The sequence below is a fragment of the Rhyacophila brunnea genome, unplaced genomic scaffold (genome assembly GCF_057557595.1).
Source record: "Rhyacophila brunnea isolate RB1 unplaced genomic scaffold, BYU_Rbru_1.0 scaffold_16, whole genome shotgun sequence".
Taxonomy (NCBI): domain Eukaryota; kingdom Metazoa; phylum Arthropoda; class Insecta; order Trichoptera; family Rhyacophilidae; genus Rhyacophila; species Rhyacophila brunnea.
Genome location: NW_028232816.1, coordinates 13,903,265 through 13,921,038, shown reverse-complemented (window position 1 = coordinate 13,921,038; position 17,774 = coordinate 13,903,265). Strand labels below are relative to the sequence as shown.

General features: G+C 31.9%; 1 protein-coding gene across 1 annotated transcript in view; it reads left to right on the top strand.

Moving 5' to 3' along the window:
* Pde8 (phosphodiesterase 8) overlaps positions 1 to 17,774 on the top strand; it is a 460,289-nt gene that overhangs the window by 388,621 nt on the left and 53,894 nt on the right. The gene's annotated exons all lie outside the window — the stretch shown is intronic.

Sequence of the window (17,774 nt, the reverse complement as noted above, 5' to 3'; positions counted from 1 at the left end):
AAGCAGTACTTGGCAATGGAGATAGGCGGGGTGTGTAATGAATTTCTCGGCAACCTTGCACGATTTACAAGGACTACGGATTTATACAAGAATAAAAAAATGTTATACCTACTCGTTAGTTTTTTTTTTCCAAAACTGTTTACCACCACTACTTTTTCCATTGAACGTTTGAAAGTTTACTGTGCTTTAAATTAGTATTTCTGGCTGCTTTGCAAAGTTGGAAATTTCGGAAAATTGTTGTGCCACAAACAAGCAATCAAACAGTGTGTAGAAGCGTGTCATCCCAAATGATTAGATTGAATTATGTCTTTATAATCAGATACACTGTTAACTACGTTATACTGGGCTAAAACTCTTTGTCGTCCTTACGTCTTTAATAATTGACTTAATTTTGGGTAGAGATTTAAATCAACATTATTAACTAATTTCTTTTAGTTACTCTAGTCGTATTCGCTTTCGATTCTTACTAAAAAGACATTATATCTCATGACTTATGATTATGTTAATATGTGGCTCTATGCGACTGACTTTCTCTTAAGTATACTTACATACTTATTACTGCCAAAAGTTTTTAAGTCTCGAAATCGTGTTATGGAGTACCTTATTTCAATTTGAAAATTTGACACGCCCTCTAAAATCAGGAATAGTGCTGATTTCTTTGTGATTTATATGCATATTATATTTATATCGAATAATCTTGATTTGTTTAGCATACTTATATATATACATATAATCCGTTTTTAACTCTAAATACCTAAATTATCGACTTACCAACTTTTGTTAATAGTATTGACCTCTGTGTCCGTGGTAATTATTGGGAGCATCAGTTGTTTTTTCTCCCAAGATACAGACATGCCATTTCTCACATCAATTGAGAGGGCAATAACTTACTGTGTAATCATTTCATTTATTGATATTCTTATTTCATTTGCGTGAGATGAGTTCAGTGTGATGATATACTACATATTTTTTTAAATAGGAATATTTAGTCTGTTTACTTTGATCTTCGTATTCATTCTTCTTATTACACTTTTTTGTTTAAATATTGTAAGCACTTGTTTTGTTTTGGTGTCATATTATGAACCTCTTGAATTTATAATATTTTATATTATGTAAACTAATTAAATTTATATATAATTATATAGGTAACTCCAATCTATTTTACAGAGTATTTAATACTCTAAATATCTGTAGCAAGCATACCCACTCACACACAATTAAATTAAATACACATAATTAAATGAGTGACGCACTTTAAAATGTATGTTTTGTTGTCAAAACAAAACAATAGAGCGATAATAATTTTCAAGATTTCCTCAGTCATAACTAGAACAGTAGGGTCTGTTATGATGTATTAATTACGGCAATATCTCTTGTAATATATGTACTGCATTTGTGTAAATTGGAAGGCCAGTAAATGAATCGTCAAACACTCATCGAGTCCATCACGAGATGCATTACTATTGTCACGAGTCCTTCACTCGACATAGTCAACCGTCATTCCACTAGAATCAAGTCTCTCAGTTTATTAATATAATCAATCTCTTGATCACATCTATATCACCAGTATATCATTACCCGCGATTAGAATCTCACGCTGTCGTCCTTATTATTGTAGTTTTGTATCGATCAACAAACTCAATCCTCCAAATATCCACGCAACAACGACCTTCACTCTCCTCCACCTTCATATACCGCCAATGTAGAATAATTTTTCATTCAAGAATACGCTTGACATAGGAAATCACGACTTTGTCACTGTTTCAAGCGATCATTCTACGGAGAAGTTCAACATTCTATTGCACTATGCACCAGCTAATTTTTTAGATTTTTATTTCTTCTCTTTATTAACTTCATTCTCATTATTATGCGTCGCATTCAATGCAATTACTTTTATTTTATTAACTGTCAATTCATGGTGGAACTGCATTGTATTGTTGTTTAATTTAATAAAACGCATTTTTTTTGTAGTACTAAATATTTGTTGATATTATTTTTTGATATTAATGTTATTGTAAGTGTTGATTGTTTCATATTTTGTGTTTTGTTAATATTTTAAAATAATTTGTTTAGTGCCCCTGATGTAGTATGAAATATTAATGTGCAACCTTATTAATTTTAAATTAATTTGTTATTGGGAAGGTATTATTGGACGGATAATTTATGTAGGTACCTATTGTTATATTATTTCTGTCGCTTTGGATTTTGTTTGATAAATATTGTTTTTTAAAAAAAATATTCAGTTGAAAATGTCCCTCTGAGGCGAACGAAACTGGTCCTAATTTATTGATCAAAAGTGGAATAAGTACTACAAAAAATGCGTTTTATTAAATTAAACAACAATTACTACAATTAATAATTTATCGAAAAAATATTTTTAAAAGACTATTCTATTTTATTTTTAGAAATTAAAATGATAGTGCATTCAAATGGATAGTTTTTAAATATGGTAAAAAAACAATTAAATGCCAAAATTATGATTACATTCATTAATTAAATAATTAAAACAATCCTATCATTATATTGTTTCATTACTTTTTAGTGCAACTTAAAGTCGAAATGTAAAGACTTTTTCTGTTATAGAAAATGATCGGTGTTAGAATTATTCAAATGGTCCAGTAAGTTGTCAAATTGAATAACTTTGAATAATAATTCGAATTTCAAAATATTCAAATGAAAATCTCCACCGAACGCAAATTTTGTCGTCGATGTAATATTTGCAATATTGAAGCATCAAATTATTATAATATTCCGCTAAGCTCTTCTAGTTAGCTCAGCATTACTTAATAGGTAATAAATTTGATAATATTTCCCTGCCATTATTAACAACTCTGTGCCATTAATCTATAACAGTGCTTCTCAATTAAACTGAGTCACGAAACCCTTTAATAGATTGTACGCAATAACGGAACCCTTGAATATTTTAACGTGACACACAAAAAGACAAAATTGGGATTATATTAATATATTACCTCTCTAATTAAATTGACGAGTTAAGTTTTTTTTTCCTTTGAGTGATAATGACTAGGGAGCGGATTTATATGCAACAAAAACATGATTATATGCATGCACGTATGCAATCAATAAAATATGCACTAAAAGCGAAGAAATATTCAGTTAAAAATTGTCATTTTTTGTGGAAAAAACTTGTCAATACCAACTTTACCCAATATTACTGACAAAAATCAAATAACTAGTTAATAATTTTTCAACATAATACGATAGCAGAACAAAAAAACACAAACACTGAATATAAAGTTAATCAACTACAATATTTAAAATAGTTTTTTCACAAGTACAAATAATTGAATAATAAATGCAATGTAAACCAAACATTACATAAAAAACAAAAACGACACACTTAACTATTCCTAAATACTATTTCTGTTTTTTGCCCGAAACAAAAATTACAATTTTTTTTTTCAATAATTATTATGCTCTGGCATATTTTTCCGCATAGGTATCTGTCAGTATTTTGTTTATTATGCGGAAAACGACCTCTCAACCTCCACAGAGGTGATTGGACAAACTTTAAATGTGCCCGAGTTGAATTATTTTTTTCTGATAAATCCACAGCTCGGAGATGTGCATCTAAAATATATACCTTCCTAACTTAAATAGTAATATTTCGATAAAATAATTTAAAAAAAAACTAAAATGATAAATTGAAAAGCTCTAAAATATGTATTTATTTATGAAATGTGCACTACCGTCTCAAATATACTCTAACGTCTCAAATATGCATTTATATGCACAATAAAATTTTATTTTTGGATTCTGTGTCTTTCAAAACAGATTTCTGTGCAACTCTCATAGCTGTGCATACACCCTAACAAAACATGCACTAGCATATAAATCCGGGCCCTAACAATGACATAATATTGTGATAGTATTACATACTTACTACATTTCATTTTGTGATTATATTATCAGACGCAATGTTTGTTAATCTATTAGATAATCCAAATTAATTATCGAAAAAATATGTCAACAATGTCTTGCCGAAATTAAAACATTTTAACGATTTAAATTTTGCATATAACATTGAAAATTTTCAGAAAGCAAATAATTGAAATGCACTGATCGTTTACAGTTTACAATGCAATGTGCAGGTTCTAGATTATATTTTTAAAAGATAGTTTGATACACAATCTGTATAGGAAAATAGATTTGACCGAAATATTATATTATTCCTTCAGATATAAACGTTGTTACAAAATTTAAGATAAAATATTTTGTAAATCTGTCTTGGAAACTTTAGTTTTACTTCCCGGACCCATTTGTGAAACACTGGTCTATAATATAGGTTGGCGTACATATTACTTATATTATACACGGGGTAATTTTGTTTTCTTGCTCACTGCGTCGCATTATTATTCCAGATGTCAAATCTTTCGAATCGAAAACACGCTGTGAGAAACATAACAGTGTATTCACACATGTCAGTATTAGATCAGTGACAATATTATCCAATTATTGTATAATATAATTGATACTGATAACAATTACAGCACTGATAATTATTGTTAGAATAGATATGAACTTATGCATCTGTACAATTACACCTGAGGATAATTACAAGATTATTAAAAAGAATCTATTACCCCCCCGATTATTGCGATATTGAATTAAATTAAACTTCATGAGTTTATTAGACAATTATTATTGTGCATTGACCACTTTGCTTCGCCAAATAACAGATAAGGTTTAACATTACGGATTGGAATGTTTCCTTTATGATTTTGATCAATTCCAAATGAATGCTGCATTCATAAATAATGCAGCAATCATAAAGTAAACAAGTAACCAAATACGTAATAGTGTATGAAGCATCTGCGTCTGAAATTATTAGTCGCGGGGTCGTTACATTTTCTTTCGGCCAGTACAATACAGTATCTAATGGGTTAGGTTAGGCAAATGGTTAAAAAAAAAATATCATAAAAGTCTGTAAATACAACCCTTCATAAAGATACAAACGTTCAGATTCATTAAAAAATATAGAAAGTAAACAAATTGTATTTTCAAAATAAAAATAGTTGATACCAAACATGTTGAAATTTTTATGTATGAAGTCGATGTAAAAGGGGAATTCATTGGTATGCTGATTAAGTTAGCTACAAGTCGATCTCGCAAATTCAGACATAAAATGTCAAAAGTTTGATGAAGTATGAAAAGTCTACTACTAACCTACATTATTTTTTCAAAGTATTTAATACTTAAACAAATTGTATTATCAATAAAAAAAATGTTAAAGCTATCTTAATAAATTGAATTGAAATACTGATATGGCACTGATATGTGTGAAGAGTCATCAATGTTGCCAGCTTGTTTTGACTACAGTTGATATTATTTTCCCTTTGAAGGTTGTTAACAATATCATTACGTGTCGCCATTTTGGAAACGTCTTATTGTAAATTTCGAAATCATGTGTGTTATTAATGGAAATCAGTTGAAAATATTTGTCAACAAGTTAATTTCATGTATACAATATTGTGCTTTTCTCTGAATGTTCAAATATCCTCACATTTCTCTATTCATATAATTATTTTCTTACTGTAATAAGTAATAATAATAATATGTACACGTATAAAAGTTTATTGTCAAAATATTAAACAGAAGTTAAAAATAATTATTTGATATTTACATGAGCTGTAAAATGAGTTATAAAATAATGTATATCACAATATTATTTTACAAAAAATGGGGATGTTTTAATGTTACTTCTTCATATAGGTTCAATTAGACAAAATTTCGATATTATACTTAGAGGGATTAATATGTTAGATTATATATTATTACAACACTTAATGTTGATTCTAAAACATGTTTAGTGTGGTAATTTATAATCATATTCTGCAAGCTGGCGCTGGTGCATTAAAAGATAGCGACATAAACAATATGATGGCATGTTTTAAGGGTTCATTGTGATGTACGTGTATGTAATCATTTTTTTTTCTTTTTTGCGATTGTTCATCTAAATATCTCATAGCGCTTACACAACGCATTTTTATCTCAGCGAAGCCATGACATATAAATCTCAAACCATGAAAACATGAACTAACTACTCATCTACAAATTAATCAGTATTTCAAACTTATTAGCTAATATTAATAAAATGACTACCTCTTTTAGCTTTATTTTCATATACTTATTAATAATTATGGTACAGTTCGGTTATGAGGAATACAGCGTAAAACACATTTTGAAAATACCCGATATACTGGATTATTTGTTAGTTTGGGTTAGTTTGGGTTAGTTTAGGTTAGGTTAGGTTAGGTTTGGTTAGGTTAACCTTACAAATAATCCAGTATATCGGGTATTTTCAAAATATGTTTTCCGCTGTATTCCTCATAACCGAACTGTACCATAATTAAATGTCAATGTGTATGGATATATTTGACCCAATAATATATAATAGGGCCCATCTATGTACTACAAAATAATAATCATTCACCGCAAAACATGGCCGCGCGCGCGCGTAATTCAAGTGTCCCGCGCCGGTTTCCCGCGTTTTCCCCAGAGAGTTGTTACTGGTTACCAACGTGTTTCCTTTGTCGGTTATTATTCCACTCAAGTTGTCAGCCTGCCGGATGCGTGTGACGTCATACGTCCCCATAACACGAGAAAACACTTGTTTCTCTGTGTTTATTTAATCTGCATGTCGTATTTTTCTGCCGTCTCTTTGAATAAAGAGCTCGGCGGTGTCATAGATAAAGTCGAATGTCTACATCACGGGTATATTTTCTAAATGTATTTCTTGTGATTTAATACTGTTACTATAGCCACAATTTACATACATTTATATTAATAAACTATTAAGCTGTGATTATATTATGATGCACGTCGCGTACTGTCACGGCGACAAATTTATTATGTGGATTCGTCATTTTTCAGAATATTTTAAACGATCACCATCTCTGTAAATTCAATGATGGTGAGTGTCAACTCTAATGTGTTTTCTATTTTGAATTATTATTTTTGATTCAAGCTAATTTCAATTAATTTTAACAGTTTCAACGTATGCGTAGGTACGTTAAAATCACTTGCGATATTACATCTATAGATATTATTTTGAACGAAACCCAACATGCAGACTATAGATAATAGACATTCTTATGAAAAATATATAGTGCGAACCGCTAAAGATAAAAAAAACACGCGTTTTTAACATGAGTCGAAAATGTGTAGGGATGTAGAAAACGTGCATTTAGTTATGCAGGTGTCGATGCAGTACAGTACACGTGAGGTGACCGCAATGTTGTTCTGGTGATTTCGACAATGTTCGTTTAAACCTTCAAAATGTGCTACGGATGGGAGCATCAGTCTGATAATATTTTAAACACCAATAAAAACGACATAACACCTCCTGTCGATATAATTTTCCTGTAGCGGCAGCTTACTGTGACCACGTGATAGTGCGCGTCGTGCATCATAATATAATCACAGCTTTAGGTGTAATATACATCATTTGAAAATATCTTCACATGAGCTTATGTGACGCGGTGGTAATAATATATTTCTAGCATTAAAAGGTAGTCAAGTTAAGACTCTCGCCGGGATTACGTGATCGATCGACTCTAAAACGTCGCATATTCACATTAGACGTGATGAAAGACTGCATGGTCTTCTCACAGATATCTTCGTGTCTGACAAAGTCGTGAAATTGCACACCCAGTATCCGACACATGCATCTGTTGTTTAAGATACGGTTCACCCGTTGTAGGTATATTATTTTTTATGTGCCATAACATAATCTAGAATAATATTTTCCAACATGACACAGACGTGTGTATTTATCACGGTCTCTACATTCTGAATATATAAACAACGTTTGCAAGAAAACAAAGGAACGGAGTAAACACTGACAAACGAAATGATTGCGAAAAAATGCGAAACTACGTACTGTCTACCGTAATACGAGACACAAATAAAATCCGAGTGAATGTTTTTTATGCGAGTCGTAGATCGTAGCATCCACACCATATTTCGTAGAACTGCTATTCTCAAAATATTATCAGCGACTCTCTGAAATTCTCCAATTGACCCTCTAAAGATTTTTTATATTTAATTATATACTAGTATGTCATATATAATGTATGGGTGTGAAAAGAATACAAATATAAGTCTAATATCTCTACTTATTATGAGAGCCAAAATAAAACTGACTTTTGGACGACTTTTCAAATAGTCAACGACGTTTATTCGACTCGTTTCTTTATTCTTTTACATACGCATATCAGTGGCGAAGGGTGGAGATAGGCTGATCAGATTTAACATAAATAATGCACACTAAAGTTAATGTAGTCGGGTTAGGCAGTGCTTAATTTAATTTTAAAAACTAACCAGCACTATCTTAAATTATATTCTTAGTTCAATGAAAACAAATATGTATGATTAACAAAGTTGTACACTATTTATGTCGAATCTTAACAGCCTAACTCCACCCATCACTAATTAGCAATTACGCATATTAACGCCACTATAGCTATTTTTTTTATATTTGACACATTTTTATACATATCCTATATACCTTTTCTTTTCTCACATAGATATAATTCTAAGTATAATTTGAAAACGTTACATAGGAAATTCAATACTGAAAATGACACTGAATACACAATACACCCAATATTATGATAAAAGTTTTGTTGAATATTTTAATGGACATATAAAAAAAAACTAATTCCGGGGTCAATCGACTTCTGGATGAAGGCCTCTCCTAGCTTCCTCCACTCTTCACGATTTCTAGTTCTTTACTGCCACGTACATCCGCGCAATGTTATGAGTTCATTTATCCATCGGGTTTTAGGGCATTCCTACGGGCGTTTTGTGTGCCTTGGGCATCACTGTATGACGGTATTTGTCCACTCGTCGAGCGATATGTCCAGCCCATAGTCTAAATATATCTTCTTAGACCGGTTAAGTTTTACTTTTTGGTTTCACTGTTTATATAAACTTTCATTTGAACCATGAGATTCACTCTCGGACTTATCAGTTAACCTATTCTCATGATTTATTTTCCAAGGTAATTCTTATATAAATTCCTTGGCTTGTGTTGTTTTAAGGATTGTTGCGGTATTTCAAATATATGAATTTAGTTATTCTATGTTAAACTTCCACTTTTTTATTTTAATTCGAGTTCATTAATTACGCACGAATATAAATACTACGTGAAAGTCAAAGCTAGTGAAATAACTCAACGAGTCGTATATGTACAAAGTTTCCCCCCAGATGATACAGAGTTGGAGAGCCGCTGACGTAGACACAATCATTTCTGCGATGTGGTACGATGTATTGTCCTGTGGAGAGAAAGCTTCATCAGGTTGGATGCCACTTGGATTTGTTGAACAATAGTTCGCCGCTCGGAGCTATGAAATGCTTTATTGGCAGCGGAGTTAATCGAAAATGCTACATACTTGTATATTCTCGCGTTGAAAAAAATTACATGTATACTGTATGTATTATATTTAATATGCGTATTTGAAGTTTTAACGGAATCATAGTGTCATTTTCGTAAATAATAAACTATTTCTTTTATTCAACGTACAATTCATAAGATTAAATCAGAAAAAAACTTTTTAGTGGGTATATACAAGAAATGTTTTCAAATTATCTATGTTCGATACCTATATTTCTTTATTTAAGAGAACATAACATAACACAGAGAATAAAAGAAAATTCAAGACGTTCATAACATGCGATTTGCCAAGAAAGAAGAAAATTTATATAATACAGTACAATTTCACATAGCGTGTCACCGAAAATGTCTATTTCTTTGTGGAGTGCATTGACTAGTCTTGTACCTCTCGATAATGGTGCCTGATAATGGTGCTTGATACGAGGAAACGGTTGCGACCCAGAATAGATCGTGGCTGCTGCGACCACGTAGGTAATTGACAGGCGCATATAATGTTACATTCTCAAATCTTGTGAATTATTTGTTGAATGAAAGAAATAGTTTATTAAATTATTAGCAAATGTAAGCACGTAAAATGTAAAACGATCCGGATATTGCGTAGTAAGTAAGGCGTTTAATTGATACCTACCTTAATTTAATATACGAAAACCGACAGCCAACATTATATTGATAAGCATTTCGTGTAAGAACTATTAGTTAAATACGTCGTAATTAAGTAGGATGCCCGTAACTTAATTGGAAAAGCGCATTGATGTGAATCCAGTAGTTATAGATTTAAGTCCCGAGCGGTGTCGTATTTTTTCTAGTGGGTATAAACATGGGATGTTTTCGAAGTATGTTTGTTAAATCATATTACTTTGTCTCATGATATATAATATGCGAATAAAAATATTCTAATAAATAAGTAGAAATCTCTTGATGAGCCTATTTCACATTATATAAAACCAAAATATATGACAGTAATGACTGCCCGCATCTTTCAAAAACCACAATCATTTCAAAACAAATTTACATAAACTCTAAACAGTGCATCTTCTAAACTATGAAACAGCCACTATTGCCGCAATAAATCATGAAACTGGAATTTATTTGGTATGGATGTCATTATTTTATTATTTACTGCACACGTGAAGATTTTGAATATGGAATACTTGTACCGAACCATAGACTATTATCTAATTAATATAGACTTGTATAACTCCTGTAACAAGACAAATACACAATAAGATGAACGCTGATAAAATCCGCGTGGCATTTGTCTAGACGTATTGTGTCATAAGCCTAAATTATATTTATATAAACTAGTTCCAAGTCCACAGGCTATTCCAAAAATAATAATTCCATACAATTCAAAATAAATGCAGCTCATTCGCAATGATAATAATAGGTTTACATGGTCTAGCAGTTGTTTCCTTCAGGCAATATGAGTAATAACATGTAAACTGATCATCCCACATTGATTTGCTAGTCATATGTCCATTGTTTTAAAAGACAGTCATTTATTGTAGAGATTTGTTTTTATTAAATTAAAAAAACCCACGTTTGTTCTTCGTTTCTAAATCCGTACTTATATTCTTTAAAAAAATATTGCGAATTGATTGACATGGAAATTTTTCCGCCTGATTCTTATAGGGATACTTTCTATTGAAAGCTCCGAAAATTAAAAACTAGTCTCTAATCGGAAGAGAAAATTTAAAATGCGCTGCTTATAATATAGATTTTTAAGGCACAGTTGAAGAAAGATCATAAAATAAGGGTGCCGTGGAGCGTAGACGTTTGAAAATCACTGTTTTAAACCATCATTTTGTGATTAATTATTACTACAATTTTTATCACACTAAACTCGTAGTAATAACTACATAAAAATATTTAATTCTTTTTAAATTTCTCTCGTGGTGCAGTTCGTAAGGCTCTGGCCTTCCACCCGAGAGTTCTGGGTTCGATCCCGATGAGGATATATATTTAAATATTTATGTATTTTTCTCAAACCTGAGTGTTTGTGATTGTTCAAAATTATTAACAACCACATTGTACGAAAAAGCAAGGAAATGGTTATTAATAATTTAAAAAAAGATATATAGAATAAAATCGTTGATTTTAATAGTGTTTTAATAAAAAAAACTAATATAATGTATATCTACTCCGTAATGTACCTAATTGTATTGCTCTATTAGGTAGATAGTTTAAGGCAGCCGAGTCGCTGTATCTGAGTGTCGAGCGTTGGTATTTTCTAAAAGGCGACATTATACAGTATATGGTGTCGTCTCGGGGGGAAGTATAGTCTTTCACGGTGTGACGTCACTGGCTTGGCGTCACGACGCTGGGTTCAAGCGCCGCGACGTCCCAGTTGACTCTCGACGACGCACGTTGTATAGGGGTGGTAGTAGCACTGTGTTACTATAGATACGAGGGTGGGTCAATAAGTCCTTAGAAAAGCCGACAGGTGGCGCGACTAGTACTGTAAGCGGTTTGTTTTCATGCAGCGGCACTACCGATTCAGTATGCTGCGAAGTTTCAATCAGATTGGTCGGGTTGTTGTGTGTTTCTCGTACATTTAAAAAAAAAATTTGCTTGTGGAAAATGGAAAAATGGAAAATGGAGAAAATTGAGTTTAGAGCTGTTATTAAACATTTTAATATAAAAGGGTTAACAGCAAAGGAAATAAAAAATGAGTTGGATTTAGTTCACGGCATATCTGCTCCTTCACTTGCAACTATTTATAACTGGTTAAATGAATTTAAACGTGGTCGTACATCAACAAAGGATGAACCACGCTCAGGACGTCCTGTAGAGGTGACTACACCAGAAATGATCAATAAAATCCACGATATGGTGTTAAGTGACCGAAGATTAAAGTTGAGTGAGATAATTGAGGTTACAGGGATCTCAAAAGGTAGCGTCATTTCTATTTTACATGACAAATTGGGCATGAAAAAAATGTCTGCAAGATGGGTGCCGCGTTTGCTCACAGTCGACAATAAACGCAATAGGGTGGTGGCCTCTAAAGCCCTGTTGTCGCTCATGCAACGCAATCCGGATGAATTTTTTCGTCGCTTTGTGACTGTAGATGAAACATGGATACACCACTATATTCCCGAGACGAAAGAACAGTCAAAGCAGTGGATTGCGAAAGGCGAACCATGTCCAAAGAAGGCGAAAACCGTAAAATCAGCTGGTAAGGTTATGGCTACTGTATTTTGGGATGCACGTGGAATTATTTTCGTTGACTATTTGGAAAAAGGAAAAACAATAACAGAGGATTATTATGCATTTTTATTGGACCAGCTAAAAAACGAAATTGAAGAAAAACGGCCTCATTTAAACAGGAAAAAAATCCTCTTTCATCAGGACAATGCCCGTGTTCACACATGTTTACGATCAATGGCTAAAATTGAAGAATTGAAGTTCGAATTGGTCGACCACCCACCGTATTCGCCAGATTTAGCCCCCAGTGACTTTTTCCTTTTCCCAAACTTAAAAAAATGGCTAAGTGGACAACGTTTTTTTTCAAATGAAGAAGTCATCGATCGGACAAATGCTTATTTTGAGGACCTTCCGAAAACTTATTTTTCTGACGGTTTAAAAAAAATTGAGAAACGTCTAACCAAGTGTATTGAGCTCCAAGGAGATTATGTTGAGAAATAAAAAAAAAATACAAAAATAAAAACTGTTTTAATGCTTTTTTCTAAGGAATTATTGACCCACCCTCGTACCACTGATACTTTTTTGAAATATTATCGCGTAAGCTTTTCTATTGATGTAGTAATTAAATTTATATAGTAGCTATCCATGTAACTATTGAAATCTTTATTACATTTTCAACCGTCAATCGCATCAAAACTTAAATTAAATATGAACCTTATTATGTTCGTAATAATATATTACAGGAATTAAGATTATTTATATAGTATACAGTGTTTATTCAAACTTAATAATGAATAAAAGTAAAATTTTCCCAGTCGTTATTATGACTATTGACAATCGTAATTTTCATGAGCAGTCCTAATTCCCGTCAACAGTTCTTAGTCACAACTGATCGGGTTGTTGATATCAATAAAAATCCTTTCATTTTTTTTTAAATAATAGGTCCAGCGTGCGAATATTCTTCATCTTCATCTTTAACTATTGACACAGCCAAATATCTCTAAGCTATCAGCCGCTCTTCCTCCCAATTTTCAAAGTCACATGTATAAATTGACAAACTATAATTGAAGTAGGGAGTAAAATGATGTTAACGCGCGTGTTTGAACATGTACCTAACCGATTTTTTTAAAACGGTACATGTTCAAACACGCGCGTTAACATCAGCTTATAATGAGTATCTTTATAATTATCTTCAAACGTGTTAATCTTGCCCATTTTTTGAATAATAAAATGCCTAATTCTTGTCAAATTTGGGATCACAGAGATTATCAATATAATTTTTTATCGTAAATATTTCACTATAATAATGTCGATATAAATTATGCTGATGGTTTTATAAAAGCGTTTAAAAATTAATAATTGTAAAAAATCTTAACACCACTGCACAGTTATGTACTGAAATATGACTATATTCTAAAACATTAGATCGAGAGGTTTTAAAGAATACTATTTTATGTAATAAAAATACTTTATGCAGTCATTAAATGTTTAAAATAAATATAAAGGATAATAAGGCTTCAAAAGTATATAAATAGATTAACTACAACGTTTAATGTATCTCCAGGATCATGCTTTGAAAATAGAAAAAAGCTCCATTTTGACCCACGCTGAGCACGTCCGCCCTTAAAGATATATTTTTTGTTGTAAGCCTTGTAGACCAAGGGGTTCTGAATATATTCCTTCAACATCACATCTCGAAAATAGGTATTGTGACAATTTGTGATACTCGGGCTTATGGTACTCGTATTTTGCAGGAAATGACAGGAAACTGAACAGTCTCGAATCGAAGGGTGGGTAATTGATAACCGCCACTTCATTTTCGAACAAACGCATTTATTTCGATACTCATTAATTAAACATTCAACAAAGCACATGTATATGATAATTATACAATCCTCACGGTCATGGAATTGATTTTTTTACTTATTGAAAGGCGTTCATGTTTATACATTCTTTCGCTCTGAATGAAAAAGCTTATGGTAATCATGACCTTTTATCAGGTATCTGAAATCGAAGACTATATTGTTCGTTTTCATCGTGTCTAGCTAAAAACGCGCCAATTTCAAAAAAAATCAAACTGGCTCTGTTTTGGTAAATCAATTAAAATTGCAATAATACATCGATTTACATAATATGTTATCGATGTATTATTACAATAGTAACATTATCACCTACACTTCAAAAATAGAACAGTTTCAATTCAGTTGAAATATTTATATCGAGTAGAGTATATTATGCTTCACAACTTTGCACTCGGATGAAAATGGTGTAATATAAAAATATTTTTTTTATATATATAGGTATCTATTTAGTTTCTTATTAATACATATTAATATAAGTGAATATCATTTGATCTCATTTCATGCGAGGTAATCAGCAAAAGAGGCGTGTCAGTGTAGTAAAAAGTGCAAAAAAGTACTAAGTTATAAAACGTATACTCTATCATCACTTCATGTGGTACATACGGACATCTCTATTCTCTAGTCACCCTATTATTGGCCTTCTATTGCCTTCGCTAAGTTTTTATTCCACTCGCATCCGAGATCCTGTCTCTTCGCTAAAAACACTTAGCCAGAGTCTTAGCAAACTTAACAAATTTAGCGAACTTAGCTTTTTTGAGTGCATTACGCTTTCACAAAAGCTGTTTGAATGACGTCATGAATTTCGATTCTCTTATTCGACTGGCTAAACAACGAGTTAATGTCCGCGTAGAGAGTCGTTTTGTTTTACTAATGTCATTCAATTAACTTGATATCGCGTTTCTATATTGCCCGGTCTAGTCTCTGTACCTACCTACATTTTTTTCCATCCATAGTAGAATACAAAAAATGGATATTTTAGGTATTCGCATAAAAATGTTTCTACACAAATGTATATCCATCTGCTATAATTCATCAAATTCTGCGATAATTGAATTATTTATGCTGACATCGATTTTGGACTAATAAATAAAAAGGATTTCATATTAATAAAAATTATTTCAAGATTTTTATAAAAATCGATGTTTTTTATAATAACTATAAAAAATAATAAAAATATTAATTGGTCAGAAATCTCTTCATTTAAATATATAAAACTTAATAAATTTAATTTTAACAAGAAATATGACCATAAATTAATATTTAATAATAAGATGTGACCCATTAACAATTTCACATTTTATAACGGTTTTTTTATAATTGTAAGTTTATCTTGGCTTTAAAATTAAAAAATATTTTTAATTTTAATGTTTTCAGATACATGTTTGTTAATTAATATAGTTTATATTGTAAATTATCAAAAAAAATGTCTCAAATTGCAAGCTTCGTATTTTTCTGCTAGGTGCCTCTAGTAAGTATCGCCTTAAGGCACCGGGTTTTCGTCAGACGACATCCCAACACATATTATGCAATTGTATGCAAAGTATGTGATTATTTGACTGACACTGCTATTATTTTACTACTGCTACACGACGCCATTATGCTTCATGACCTGTGCAAAGCAAAAAGAACAAAAAATAAAAACGAAAAAAAGAAGAAATTATCATAATTTAAGGAACTCCAAAAAAGATCTACTTATGTCAGAAAATATATATTTTTAGCGCATACTTGCGCTTAACCGTGTACGACTAGTACTTTTTTTTAAATATGTACCTCATTTACATACATTATTTCACACAGAAAATTTTATTCCACAGAAATGAGCGTATCATTTGACAAATTTGTTTGAAATTTAAATTTTATACGATAACAATAAAACGTTTCTGAATTAAACAACCCTAAGTGCTGGCGAGAGAGTGGCTATTATAATTCAAAGCTTTAAGTAAAATGCGGCTTTTTCAACGTTTCAACGTGAGCTTTTGGAAAGAAATAATTCATGTTTTCTTTAGTTAAAAAATCTCTTATAATATTATATCCATGGTACGAGGGTGGGTCAATAATTCCTTAGAAAAAAGCATTAAAACAGTTTTCATTTTTGTATTTTTTTTTATTTCTCAACATAATCTCCTTGGAGCTCAATACACTTGGTTAGACGTTTCTCAATTTTTTTTAAACCGTCAGAAAAATAAGTTTTCGGAAGGTCCTCAAAATAAGCATTTGTCCGATCGATGACTTCTTCATTTGAAAAAAAACGTTGTCCACTTAGCCATTTTTTTAAGTTTGGGAAAAGGAAAAAGTCACTGGGGGCTAAATCTGGCGAATACGGTGGGTGGTCGACCAATTCGAACTTCAATTCTTCAATTTTAGTCATTGATCGTAAACATGTGTGAACACGGGCATTGTCCTGATGAAAGAGGATTTTTTTCCTGTTTAAATGAGGCCGTTTTTCTTCAATTTTGTTTTTTAGCTGGTCCAATAAATATGCATAATAATCCCCTGTTATTGTTTTTCCTTTTTCCAAATAGTCAACAAAAATAATTCCACGTGCATCCCAAAATACAGTAGCCATAACCTTACCAGCTGATTTTACGGTTTTCGCCTTCTTTGGACATGGTTCGCCTTTCGCAATCCACTGCTTTGACTGTTCTTTCGTCTCGGGAGTATAGTGGTGTATCCATGTTTCATCCACAGTCACAAAGCGACGAAAAAATTCATCCGGATTGCGTTGCATGAGCGACAACAGGGCTTTAGAGGCCACCACCCTATTGCGTTTATTGTCGACTGTGAGCAAACGCGGCACCCATCTTGCAGAAATTTTTTTCATGCCCAATTTGTCATGTAAAATAGAAATGACGCTACCTTTTGAGATCCCTGTAACCTCAATTATCTCACTCAACTTTAATCTTTGGTCACTTAACACCATATCGTGGATTTTATTGATCATTTCTGGTGTAGTCACCTCTACAGGACGTCCTGAGCGTGGTTCATCCTTTGTTGATGTACGACCACGTTTAAATTCATTTAACCAGTTATAAATAGTTGCAAGTGAAGGAGCAGATATGCCGTGAACTAAATCCAACTCATTTTTTATTTCCTTTGCTGTTAACCCTTTTATATTAAAATGTTTAATAACAGCTCTAAACTCAATTTTCTCCATTTTTGTAAACAAGCAATTTTTTTTTTTAAATGTACGAGAAACACACAACAACCCGACCAATCTGATTGAAACTTCGCAGCATACTGAATCGATAGTGCCGCTGCATGAAAACAAACCGCTTACAGTACTAGTCGCGCCACCTGTCGGCTTTTCTAAGGACTTATTGACCCACCCTCGTACTACAATCTAATCTTCT